This window comes from Pelophylax lessonae (assembly GCF_965119305.1).
Source record: "Pelophylax lessonae genome assembly, chromosome: 10".
Lineage (NCBI taxonomy): Eukaryota > Metazoa > Chordata > Amphibia > Anura > Ranidae > Pelophylax > Pelophylax lessonae.
Genome location: NC_138777.1, coordinates 108,151,318 through 108,163,898, shown reverse-complemented (window position 1 = coordinate 108,163,898; position 12,581 = coordinate 108,151,318). Strand labels below are relative to the sequence as shown.

Here is a 12,581-nt window from a genome sequence, read left to right as displayed (position 1 = left end):
CAAACGAGCCACCCGAGATCACTATAAGGTAGGATATAGTAATGTATGAAAACACTAGTATTAACCAGTAATAATCCTTTCGAGATAGTGGAGAGCGTCACAAGAGAGCAACCACTAGTGTGATAACCTAAAGTAATTCTTCATTGTGAGCTCGGGGTACATCAGGTCTCCGATGAAAAAACAAACTAAAACACAATAACTGTAATAGGAACAGGCAACATATTATGAATATGGAAACTTCCAGGCCTGGGAAAGTTAAAAGTGCAGACCTTTTTTAGTGCCAGGCTAAATCATCAATCTCTCCTGGCATAACTTCTTCTCGCTGTGCATAACATCAGAGAGGAACAATGGAATGGCAAGTAAGCATCAACAGGGGAATGTCTCTGTGCCTTTCCAATATACCTGTCTCCATTGTAGAACAACTCCTGCGTTCTAAATATGACCAGAGAGGCCGACCCCTGTCTTAGGGACCAAAAAGTAGCTACTGTCTACATAGGCATATATAAGGATTGTACTGCAGGTACCTGTAAATCCAAAACAAATAAGACCATCCTTATTAGAATATTTGACATGGATTAACTGTTCCATATGCAAAGAGTGTATCCAAACAACACGCTAAATGCCAAAATTAACAGGGCCGTCATGAGCTCTGTATTACATGTAGCTGTGCTCCGGATTTCCATAAAAAACAGTTACCTACAGGAGGTGGTTTCCAAGGGGTCGAGACAGCAGCTATACACAGAGAGTCTACTGTCCTAACACATGGCAGGGGTTGTAAGATTGATGTATATGGCGGAAAATGTAAGGTCATTGAAGATCAGCGAAGAGAATCCAACTGTTTGATCATTCTGTTATTATGTGGTCTTTGCTAACAAGAATGAACAGTATACAAGAAACAAAAAAGTACTATAGTAATATAGTAACTCCAGTGAGAAGGTGGGCGATCAAAAAGAAGTATTAACAGACAGCTGTTGACATTGATCAAGGACGATCTCTAGTCTTAGGGGTTCTGGGCGTTTTGGGGGAAGCTCCAAACAGAGAATTAAGCTCACGTTTTCTTTGCTGTTTTCCCTTCTTGTAGTGGGGGGAACGGAAAGTAATGGCCTCATTATCCTCCATGTAGACGTCTTGTGAGTGTGGGATCAGAAACTCTGCGTACCAGTCTGGAAGTTCTATGTCCCCCAAATGCAAATTTGCACAGAAATCCGGAAGATCCGCTGGCATGCGAAGTAAGTGTTGTTTGCTTCCACACGTGGCTTGTAAAGCAAAGGGAAATTTCCACCTATATTGGATATTCTTGATTCTGAGGACCTCCAACAAGGGTTTGAGAGCCCTTCTGTTTTTAAGGGTGATAGGGGAAAGATTTTGAAACAACTGTATTGGTTGCTCATTGAAAAGAATGTGGTCATTCTGTCTGGATTTTGCCAAGATGTCCTCTTTTATATGTGGTGTGGGGTGCGCTAAACAACAAATAAATAATGAATATATAACATATATCTATGTGTGAACCAAATCAACAAAAGTAAATATATATAACATATATCAATCTGTGAAGCCAATTAATAATGCAAATCAATTGGTGCATAAACATAAAAGTTCATAAGTGTCCATAAATATTTTGCAGGTGAGTAGAATTGTATTCTATCCGAATAATACGTGTATCCACCACCGAGTGAAATTCATCCTTACCAAACGGAAATAAATAAGGTGCAACTATATTTTCTTGTGCTGAAAAAATATCCAATCTCCTTGTGAACAAACACCACGTGTAAATCACCAAGAATTAGCCTCTTACCAGATGGTAATAGGTATGCACTTGTTCAGTGAAACCACCGCCTTGCTTCCTCTTTAAAATCCTGAAGTGGGATGTAGAACCGCTCTACCTTTCTTTCTCCACTAGATGGCAACGAGTACCAGCAAGAAACACAGCCTCATCCTTCTTTACAAGCTCACAAAACCACCGTGTATTAAAGGAAAAAAAAGGGCTAATAGTGTATTACCCTTGAGATTTATTCAAAAAACAGTTGATAATGCACTTACAATTAGATGTCTTGTATTCAGCATAAACATAGGCATACGAATTCCTGCAAAGGCTTGCGGCCGGCTGCAGCACGGACCGCAAGTTGTGTGTGACGTGTGCGCCTCCTAATCTGACCGGTTTCTTCCCATAGGACTTCTACTGAGACAGGAGAAGTCCTGTCTCAGTAGAAGTCCTATGGGAAGAAACCGGTCAGATTAGGAGGCGCACACGTCACACACAACTTGCGGTCCGTGCTGCAGCCGGCCGCAAGCCTTTGCAGGAATTCGTATGCCTATGTTTATGCTGAATACAAGACATCTAATTGTAAGTGCATTATCAACTGTTTTTTGAATAAATCTCAAGGGTAATACACTATTAGCCCTTTTTTTTCCTTTAATACACGGTGGTTTTGTGAGCTTGTAAAGAAGGATGAGGCTGTGTTTCTTGCTGGTACTCGTTGCCATCTAGTGGAGAAAGAAAGGTAGAGCGGTTCTACATCCCACTTCAGGATTTTAAAGAGGAAGCAAGGCGGTGGTTTCACTGAACAAGTGCATACCTATTACCATCTGGTAAGAGGCTAATTCTTGGTGATTTACACGTGGTGTTTGTTCACAAGGAGATTGGATATTTTTTCAGCACAAGAAAATATAGTTGCACCTTATTTATTTCCGTTTGGTAAGGATGAATTTCACTCGGTGGTGGATACACGTATTATTCGGATAGAATACAATTCTACTCACCTGCAAAATATTTATGGACACTTATGAACTTTTATGTTTATGCACCAATTGATTTGCATTATTAATTGGCTTCACAGATTGATATATGTTATATATATTTACTTTTGTTGATTTGGTTCACACATAGATATATGTTATATATTCATTATTTATTTGTTGTTTAGCGCACCCCACACCACATATACATTTATCTATATTCAAAAGCACTGAATACCGGGAGCAGCTTCAACACACTATCAGCGCACCCATCCCCCCTTACAACAAGATGTCCTCTTTTAACGGATGGCTAGAGAGGCAGCATATAATGTCCCTAGGGGGTGCATCGCCCGGGGCCCTGGGACGGAGTGGCCTATGCGCCCTCTCAAATTCAATGGCCGATTCCTCAGGGCTGGTTTAAACTGTTCCCTTCCAACTGACTCTGGAACCCCTCTGACTCGGACATTGTTCCTGCGGCCTCTATTGTCTAAGTCCTCAATCTGCCTATTCATGTTTATGAGATGGAAAGTATGTGTCAGGGCAACATCCTCCAATTTTCTGATGGCCTTGTCCCTGTGTCTACCAGCTTTCTCCACCGCCGCCATCTGATCTGATAGCCTTGTTATATCTGCCTTGAGATCAATGATGGCAGCTGTAAAGGAGCCTTTTAGGGCAGCAGCGACGGCAGTCATGGCTTTGTATGTCAGGGGGTGATCTGATGGCTCAGGGTCGCCTACCGTATCCTCGGTGTCCGCCACAGAGTCAGTGTCATATTCCCTTTCTTCACCCTGCAGCGCCGCCCGCGCCATCTTGAGGCCTAGTGATCCCTTCTTCCCAGAGTGTTGGGATCCGAAGAAATCCGGAATGTTTCTTGTGGAACCGCTCTGGCCGGACCGCAGGGCTTTAGTGCTGCTTCCCTGCTTGTTAATTTTGCCCATAGTTATGCTCGATGTCGCCTGTTCGTTGACACGATTGCCGGTCTTATGCCTGCCGATATGTCACTTCCAGTTGCGGTGGAATGCAAGCCGGGACCAGCGAGCCCCGAGCGAGCACGCTTTCCAGGAAGTCTGCCACAGTCTGATTGAATTTGATATATGGCCTGTTTTTATCTACAAAAATGTGAGTATCTTATTTGCTACACACAATAAACTATCCAAACGAGATTACGCTATTGTGAGTTTAATTCCCTATGGTTTTTATCCTACTGGCATATCTGGGGGAGATCGCTTTCCAACTAGCCTAATGGACACAGAGCTCATTCCACACTGGACTTAGCGTGTTTGACCCACATGCAGTACTGCTAGGGGGTCCTGACAGTCTGGTAAGTGGAACATCCTTAGGGAGTGGATCTTCACAAGATTGCACCTTATTGTGGCACAGATTGCACTGATCTGCATACTAAGAAGCACCTAAGCACTTTTGGGCACTTTCACTGGCCACTTGCTTACAATTTTGAACTGTTTGGGACTTTGATATTTTTTCAATATATTTTTTCATTATTTTTTATTTATTTATTCATTTTTTCATATTGTTGGTATATGCACATGTTATTATGTATATTTGCACATTCATATGAGATTACATATGATTAATGCACATTTGGAATATTATGTGATTTGCACAGATTATAGGCACTTTGATGCATATGCACTTTTTTGATGAAGAGGTAATAGATTTAATTGCACAATTGTCACTTTACACTCATTTTGCGCTGAGTATTATTATGTTTGATGTAAATTCCTTTATTAAAAACAATAGAAGTATGTACACTCACAAAATAAGTGCACTCAGATAGAAGTACATCACTTTAAAAGCCTGCCACATATATGTGTACAGTGTCCCCTTAGCTTAGACCTCAGCAGCATCTAGTTCCAGCAGTCTGGCTGCACTTGCAGGTAGACGTGATGATGTCATAGCCCTCACGGGGTTCTCTCACCAAAAACGTGTCGGCCATGTTTATTCGTCATATACGTTTTCCAGCATGTTAGAAAATGCCTGCATGTATTACAGCATTTCTGACCGTTAGTATTATTGATTTGTTCTTGAACTCTGCATCCTTGCTATTACAAGTGATGCTTAAAATTGTTTAATTTGCACCCTCAGTCTAATGCTGGTATTCTGGACAAATTTACATATGGATTTCCTAATACGTGCCATGAATATTGGGGTTGATTAACCAAGGCAAACAGGCTGTTCACTTTGCAAGGGAAGTTGCACTTGGCAAAGGAATTTTCATCAGAGCTTAGTGAATAAGGTTAAAGTGATTGTAGAGTCTAGTTTTTTTCTATAAAAATTACAAACATGTTATACCTACCTGCTCTGTGTAGTGGTTTTGCACAGAACAGCCCAAATCCTCCTCTTCTCTGGTCCCTCTTTAGTGCTCCTGGCCCCTCCCTCCTGTTGAGTGCCCCCACAGCAAGGAAGCTTGCTTTTATAAAAAATATACTTATCCTGTGAGTATGTTGTCTACCCAAATAAAAGGAGGGTGTTGTCTCAGTGTTGTCTCAGTAAGGAATCTGATGACAAAGGGTAGTTTAGAGCCCGACTCAAGGAATTATAAAAAAATCGACCCTTCCATTGTATCCCCATTGCCCATTATCGCTAGGGCAGACATTACACTACAAACATTATTGCTTAGAGCCACACTCCACCTGTCTCTCATGTTCTCCTCTTCACCCTCAAGCTCCAGTGTGTTGGTGGTTCCTCAGGTGTCATCAGATACAATACAGGTCTAATAACCCTGTATTGTATGTTTAAGAACCAGGAGTGTCACTGTGACTGGAAGTAGCTTATAGAGGAGGCTGCAGGAGACCAGTTGCATTGTTGGAGGGGCTAAATAAGTATTTCTCCTTATTCCAGCACCTCAAGACATAAGGAGCATTTAAGCCTTGGAATGCAGGGAGATTCCACTGCAAAAGGTAGATTTATTCTAATTCTTGGAGTTGGACTTTAAAGGGAAACTCCACTTTAATGGGGAAAGAAAATAGCGAATAAAGAAAAAACAATATAGCGTATACAATTGCGACACAAATCATATTGTAGTTGAAGGTTATTAAAAATTACCTTTCCTTTTCAATCTGCAGCTGTTGTAATTTTCTGCAAATGCAATATGGCTACCTGGAGCTGTTCTGTACACAGAATGTGTACTGACCACACCCCAGAAACATTATTTCCAAAAGTCTGCCTAAGATACAAGTCAGATTTCAGGCATCCCCTGCAACAAAAAACGGAATTTTTGTAAAATCTTACCTGTAAAATTCCTTTCTCTGAGTCCTCCGACAGTCGCCGCCCACTTCATATTCGTCACAATGGGGTATTAGACTTTGCTCCGAAGGAGTAGCTAGGCAACAGAATATGTCAATATAAAAGTTTTAACACATCCCACCCCCAGGGGGTGGTCCCCTCAGTCAATACCCTCCCACTTCCTGTATCCATACTCCAGTTTCAGTGGAATAGCAGTAGAGAGTACAAACAACCCCAAAAGAGGGGCGGGCGCGGCGACTGTCGGAGGACTCAGAGAAAGGAATTTTACAGGTAAGATTTTACAAAAATTCCGTTTTCTCTTACGTCCTCCGACAGTCGCCGCCCACTTCATATTCGTCACAATGGGGACGTCCCAAAGCAGTGCAAACATGAGGGGTGGGAAACGCAGCCGCGCCCAAGGCAACGCCGTCTCCACAGCAGAGAAAGGAACTTTACCAAAGGAAGGAAACCATCTGGGCAACAGAAGAAAAAACTTGCTCAACAGAGGCAAAAAATACCAGAAAAACAAATAACCTAGGGATAACAACATGTATCCCAAACAGCCAAGAAGCCCATACAAGAGGCTCTAAGGAACTGCCGCACTAAGAACCTTGCGGCCAAAGGAAGCATCTGCCGATGCCTGAACATCCACTCTGTAGAATTTTGTGAAGGTGTGAACGGACGACCAAGTCGCCGCCTTACACACCTGGGCCACAGAAGCCCCATGACGACAGGCCCAAGACGTACTCAGAGATCTTGTAGAGTGCGCCTTCACAGGCACAGGGGGAACTCTCCCCTTCAAAGTATAGGCCTGTTCCACAGTCTGTCTGATCCATTTGGCAATGGTAGAGGCCGACGCAGCCAAGCCCTTCCGAGGTCCCTCAGGAAGGACAAACAAGGAATCCGACTTGCGGAAAGATTCAGTTGATTTCAGGTAAACCCTAATCGCCCGAACAACATCCAAGGAATGCAGCTCCACCTCCTTCGGATGTTTGGGCTTCGCGCAGAGCGAAGGCAGGACAATGTCCTCATTGATGTGAAAATCCGAAACTCTCTTCGGAAGAAAAGAAGGGTTGGGTCGCAAGACCACCTTATCCAGATGAAGGACCAAGTACGGAGACTTGCAGGACAAAGCCGCCAGCTCCGAAACCCTACGAGCCGAAGTTATCGCCACCAAAAAAGCGACTTTTTTGGACAACATGGACAACGAGATCTTCCTGATCTGTTCAAAAGGAGCGTGTTGTAACACGGACAGCACAAGATTCAAGTCCCAAGGAGGCAAGGGTGCCCTCCTAGGAGGGACCAGATGTCGCACCCCTTGAACAAAGGTACTAACCAAAGAGTTAGACGCTATAGGACGTTGAAAGAGAACGGCAAGCGCAGACACCTGACCCTTGACCGTAGCCAACGCCATACGCTGGTCGACACCCGTCTGAAGGAAGGACAACACCCTAGACACAGAGTATGTGCGAGGTGAAAACCCCCTGGACTCACACCAGGCAAAATAGGCCTTCCAAGTACGGTGATAGACCTTCCCCGAGGAAGACTTCCTCGCGTTAATCAAAGTGTGAATAACCTCCGGAGAGAGACCCCTATCCTTCAGGACCTCGGTTTCAACAGCCAGGCCGTCAAAGCCAGCGACTGTAAAGCAGGATGGAATATCGGCCCTTGAGACAAGAGATCTTCTCGAAGAGGCAGACGCCAAGGATCGTCGACCGCCAGGTTCACGAGATCCGCGTACCAGGACCGGCGAGGCCAGTCCGGTGCCACAAGAATCACCGCGTGTGGTTCCGAGTTCAACCTGCGAAGGAACCTGGGCAGCAATTGAATCGGCGGGAACGCATACAGCAGCCGATACTGGTGCCACGGGGCCACCAGTGCGTCGGACGTGTCTGCCCGAGGATCGCGCGTCCTTGCCACGAACCTTTTTACCTTGTCGTTCAGACGAGACGCTAACAGGTCCACTTCCGGAAGACCCCACTTCGCGCACAACATCTGGAAGACAGCCGGGTGGAGAGACCATTCCCCCTGATCCAGGGTCTGGCGACTCAGATAATCCGCCTGCCAGTTCTCCACCCCCGGAATGTGTACCGCCGATATCGCCGGGACATGAGTTTCGGCCCAAGAAAGAATGTCGGCCACTTCCCGAGCCGCTCGGGCACTCCTGGTGCCCCCTTGGTGATTGACGTAAGCCACCGCCGTGGCATTGTCCTTCTGCACCCGAACTGGACAGCCGCGCAGCCTGTCCGTCCAACGGTGAAGGCAGAGAGTTATCGCACGCAACTCCAGAATGTTGATCGGAAGGGAGGATTCCTCCTCCGACCAAGTCCCCTGGGCGGACAGAACGCCCAGAACACCACCCCAGCCCGACAGGCTGGAATCCGTGGTGATCACCGTCCATGAAAGAGGACGAAAAGACTTTCCCCCCGACACCGCCGGGGACTGGAGCCACCACAGAAGATCCCTTCTGGTGCGACGGCTCAACGAAATCTGGACATCCAGAGACTGCGGACGCCCGTCCCACTTGGACAGAATCTCCGCTTGGAGACCCCTCGTGTGAAACTGGGCAAAGGGAATCGCCTCGAAAGCCGAGACCATCAGACCCAGACACCGCATGCACTTCCGCAGGGATGAGCACGGAACGTCCCTGAGGGACTGGACTTCTCCCTGAAGAACCTTGATTTTGTCGTCCGGTAGGAAGACCTTCGCTTGGACCGAGTCCAGGATCATTCCCAAATAGGGAAGACGAACCGCCGGGCACAGTGTCGATTTTGGATAATTTATCGTCCAACCAAACTCCTGCAGAGTCTGCACCGTGACGGACAGATCCTTCTCCAGACCCTGGCTGGTCGCAGATCGAACCAGAATGTCGTCCAGATACCCCAGGACAGAGATGCCCTGGGCCCTTAACAAGGCCAGCAGTGGCGCAAGCACCTTGGTGAAAACCCGCGGAGCCGAAGCGAGGCCAAAAGGCAACGCCACGAATTGGTAGTGATCCTCCGCAATGGCGAATCGAAGGTACCTCTGGTGACCCTCGAAAATGGGGACGTGTAGGTACGCATCCTTCAGATCGATGGAGGCCATGAATTCCCCCGGAACCAGGGCAGCCACCACCGACCGCAGAGATTCCATGCGGAACTTGCGAACCCGCACAAAGCGGTTTAGAGCCTTCAAGTCCAGAATTGGACGAACCTTGCCCTCCTTCCTGGATACAGTGAACAGATTTGAATAGAACCCCCGAAATCTGTCCCGATGAGGCACCAGGACCACCACTCCCTGAGCTCTCAGGTCCCGCACCGCCAGGTGCAGATCCCGCAAACGCTCCGGAGACAGTTGAAGATTTGAGGGAAAAAATCTGCTCTCCGGCCGAGAGAGAAACTCGATCTTGTAACCAGATCGAACGATTTCCTGAACCCACCTGTCCCGAACACGGGCCAGCCAAGGTTGTAGAAAACCGAGCAAGCGTCCCCCCACCCCAGAACCGGGTGAGGGCGCCCCTTCAGGCCGCACTGTTGTGGGCAGCGGATCTGGATTGGCCGGACTTCTGCTTACCTGTCCACGGCTTCTTTTGAGAGCCCTGACCTTTGAACGGTTTGCCCTTAAAGTGGACCCCTGAGAGGGCCGAAAGGAAGCATGCTTCTTACCAGGGGCCGACTTAGCCTTCTGGGAATGGGGTAAGAGCGTGCTCTTACCCCCAGTGATCCCCTTAATCAGAGTATCCAAGGATTCGCCAAACAGACGAGAACCGTCATAAGGGAGATTGGCTAAAGTCTTGCGAGAAGATTGGTCCACCGACCAACACTTCAACCAAACCAAACGGCGAGACAACACCGCCACACCGTGTACACGTGCGGCCAACGGGACCATATCCAAGTCCGCATCGCACAAATACATGACACCCTGATGGATTTGATCCACCATGTCCAATGTCGCCTGCGGGGCTGAGTCAGCCACCAAAACGCGTCTAAGCACCTGCGTCCAACTCGCGACCGCCTGGGTCGCCATAAGGGAAGCAAACAGAGCTTTCAACATAGAACCCATAATAGAATAGGTATGACGGGCAAGAGACTCCAGCCTCTTGTCTGTGGCATCCCGGAATACCGGGGTATCCTCAGCAGGAATCGCAGCGGACTTATTCAGAACCGCGATCGCGTGATCCACAGGAGGTGGTACACACCAACGCTCGTCAGTAGCGGGCGTAAAGGGATAACGCAGTTTAAACCTACTGGGTACCGCAAAAGGTTTGCGAATATTACGCCATTGTTCCTTAACTGCGCTCTGAAAATCCTCAGTGCAGGGAAAAACCTGTGATGTTTTGCGCCTTCTCTTTGTCCCATAAGCTGCCAAAGCAGCCGGCGGACACGGTTCATCTTGCAAGCGCAGCGTTTGTTTGATGGAAGCAACCAAGTCATCCATGAGTGCAAGCTCTTCAGACGAGCCAGGGGGAGAATTATCCACCCCTTCAACCTCAGCCTCCACCTCGGACCCCACAAGATCCAGGGAGGAACGGGACCCCGACAAGGAGACCCAGGCCATATCAGCCCCCGCACAATCACCCTCTGAACCAAAGGAAATTGAAACTCTGGACCTTCTTGTGGATTGAGCAGCCACCAGCATTTGCACCTGGGCAGCAAGATTAGCCACAATCACAGCCAAATCCCCCCCTGGGGGAGAAACAGCAGTCCCCTGGCTACCCACCAATGTGGCAGGAAATTTGCCCTCCTGAGAATCCATTGCCCCACAAAACTTATGCTGACAAGAAAGGGTTAACTGCCCCCTTAACAAGCGCGGCGAGCGCAGCCCACCGCCACACACACAAGCCTAATGAGACCCCCACAGGGAGAGCACAGAAAACAGGCAATGGATACAGGCAGATAGAAAAGTCAAAAACCTGAGGGGACCCCTGTAGTAGCTGCTGCTGCGATCGGTGCACATCAGGAAAGAGGAAGTGATGCAATCAGGGCGCTCTTGTAAAGCCTATGAGAGGCTACAAGAAAATGGCAGCCCGCATTGAAAACATGCGGCCGGGGCGATGCAGGCAAAATGGCGGCGCTTGGCGCCGAAAACGCCGCTCCCCCGCTCTGCGATGTAACACATCACCCATGTAAAAATCAACATGGCAGGTCGCCGCAGCGACCGCTGTACAGTGCCCCCAACATGACCAAAGGCATGCCCCACAGCACACAGCGCTTCACACAGTAACAGGCAGACACACAGTGCCACACAGCCCCCCCTCCTGCAGCCCACAGCGTGCAGGCAGAATGACAGGGAGCCAAATAGTGTGAATAGAGGCAGGTTACACAGTCCCAGACTGACACCCCCCCGACAGACAGGTCCCCACATAAGTACACTTACCTTCTAATGACGCGGGGGACCCGCACAGGCGAACAAACCGCAGCACATGAGGCAGGGAGAGTCGCATCCAGGATGCACGAAACCAGGGTTAAGAAAACCACACAGCGTCCAGTGAGGTAGCCACCTCACCAAGCATCCCTGCACCGAACAGGGATGGGTCGTTCACTGTGCCAGGAGCGATACCTGGCTGAACGCTCGATGGCAGGCCGGGAAAACCACTGACCCACAACCTGCGACCAGGGGGATCAGCCCGAGTCCCAGCCCGCACGAATCCTCTTCATCAGAAGAACTAACTAACGCTGACAAAATGAACAGCTAAGCAAACAGAGAGAAAAAACTCAAACAAAATCAAAAAAGAACAGAGAAAAGGCTGAGACAAATGCCCCAGCATAGAGACATCCAGCTACTCCTGACAAGCTAGACATTGAAACTGGAGTATGGATACAGGAAGTGGGAGGGTATTGACTGAGGGGACCACCCCCTGGGGGTGGGATGTGTTAAAACTTTTATATTGACATATTCTGTTGCCTAGCTACTCCTTCGGAGCAAAGTCTAATACCCCATTGTGACGAATATGAAGTGGGCGGTGACTGTCGGAGGACGTAAGAGAAATGTATTTTTTGGTGATATACTTCCAATAGGAACATGTCTAAAGGGATGCAGGCCCAGCAGCTTTTCTCATTAGTGCCCTGCAGCTGCCACAGCTGGTTTATAATTATGAAACCACTCCCATTAGACAAAATCAGCACTGGCAAACAGAGGAACAAACATGGATTTCTTCAGAATAACAAAAGTTAGGAATCTTCAACAAAGTTTGTTAATATCCTTGTAATGTACAAAGATCACCCAGAGGGGAATGTTTTTTTTCTTAACAAAAGTGGAGTTACGCTTTAAAGTGGTTCTAAAGCTGAATTGATTTTTACCTTAATGCATTCCCTGCATAAAGGTAAAAAACATTTTGCTACTTGCTGTGCTCCACCAAACACTTACCTGACTCATACATCAATCCAGCGGTGTGTGCAGTGTGCAGTTCTTCTCTCCCCTCTACCTTTCTCAAAAGCTTTGCTTATAGCAGCGCCAGCGGGAGCCATTGGCTTCTGCTGCCGTCAACCAAATCCTGTGAGTGGAGAGTGAGGGGTGGGGCTGAAATACGCCGTGTGTGTCTGTGGATGCACACAAGGTAACAATTGTGGCCTATAGGCACCACATCCCAATTTTACTTGAGAAACTCAATACTTATTTGACAT

At 47.6% G+C, this 12,581-nt stretch overlaps 1 protein-coding gene across 1 annotated transcript in view; it reads left to right on the top strand.

Moving 5' to 3' along the window:
• The window catches only part of NOD2 (nucleotide binding oligomerization domain containing 2), a gene marked incomplete at its 3' end in the record, with an annotated part of 121,443 nt that overhangs the window by 51,627 nt on the left and 57,235 nt on the right, over positions 1–12,581 (top strand). The window lies entirely within an intron of this gene.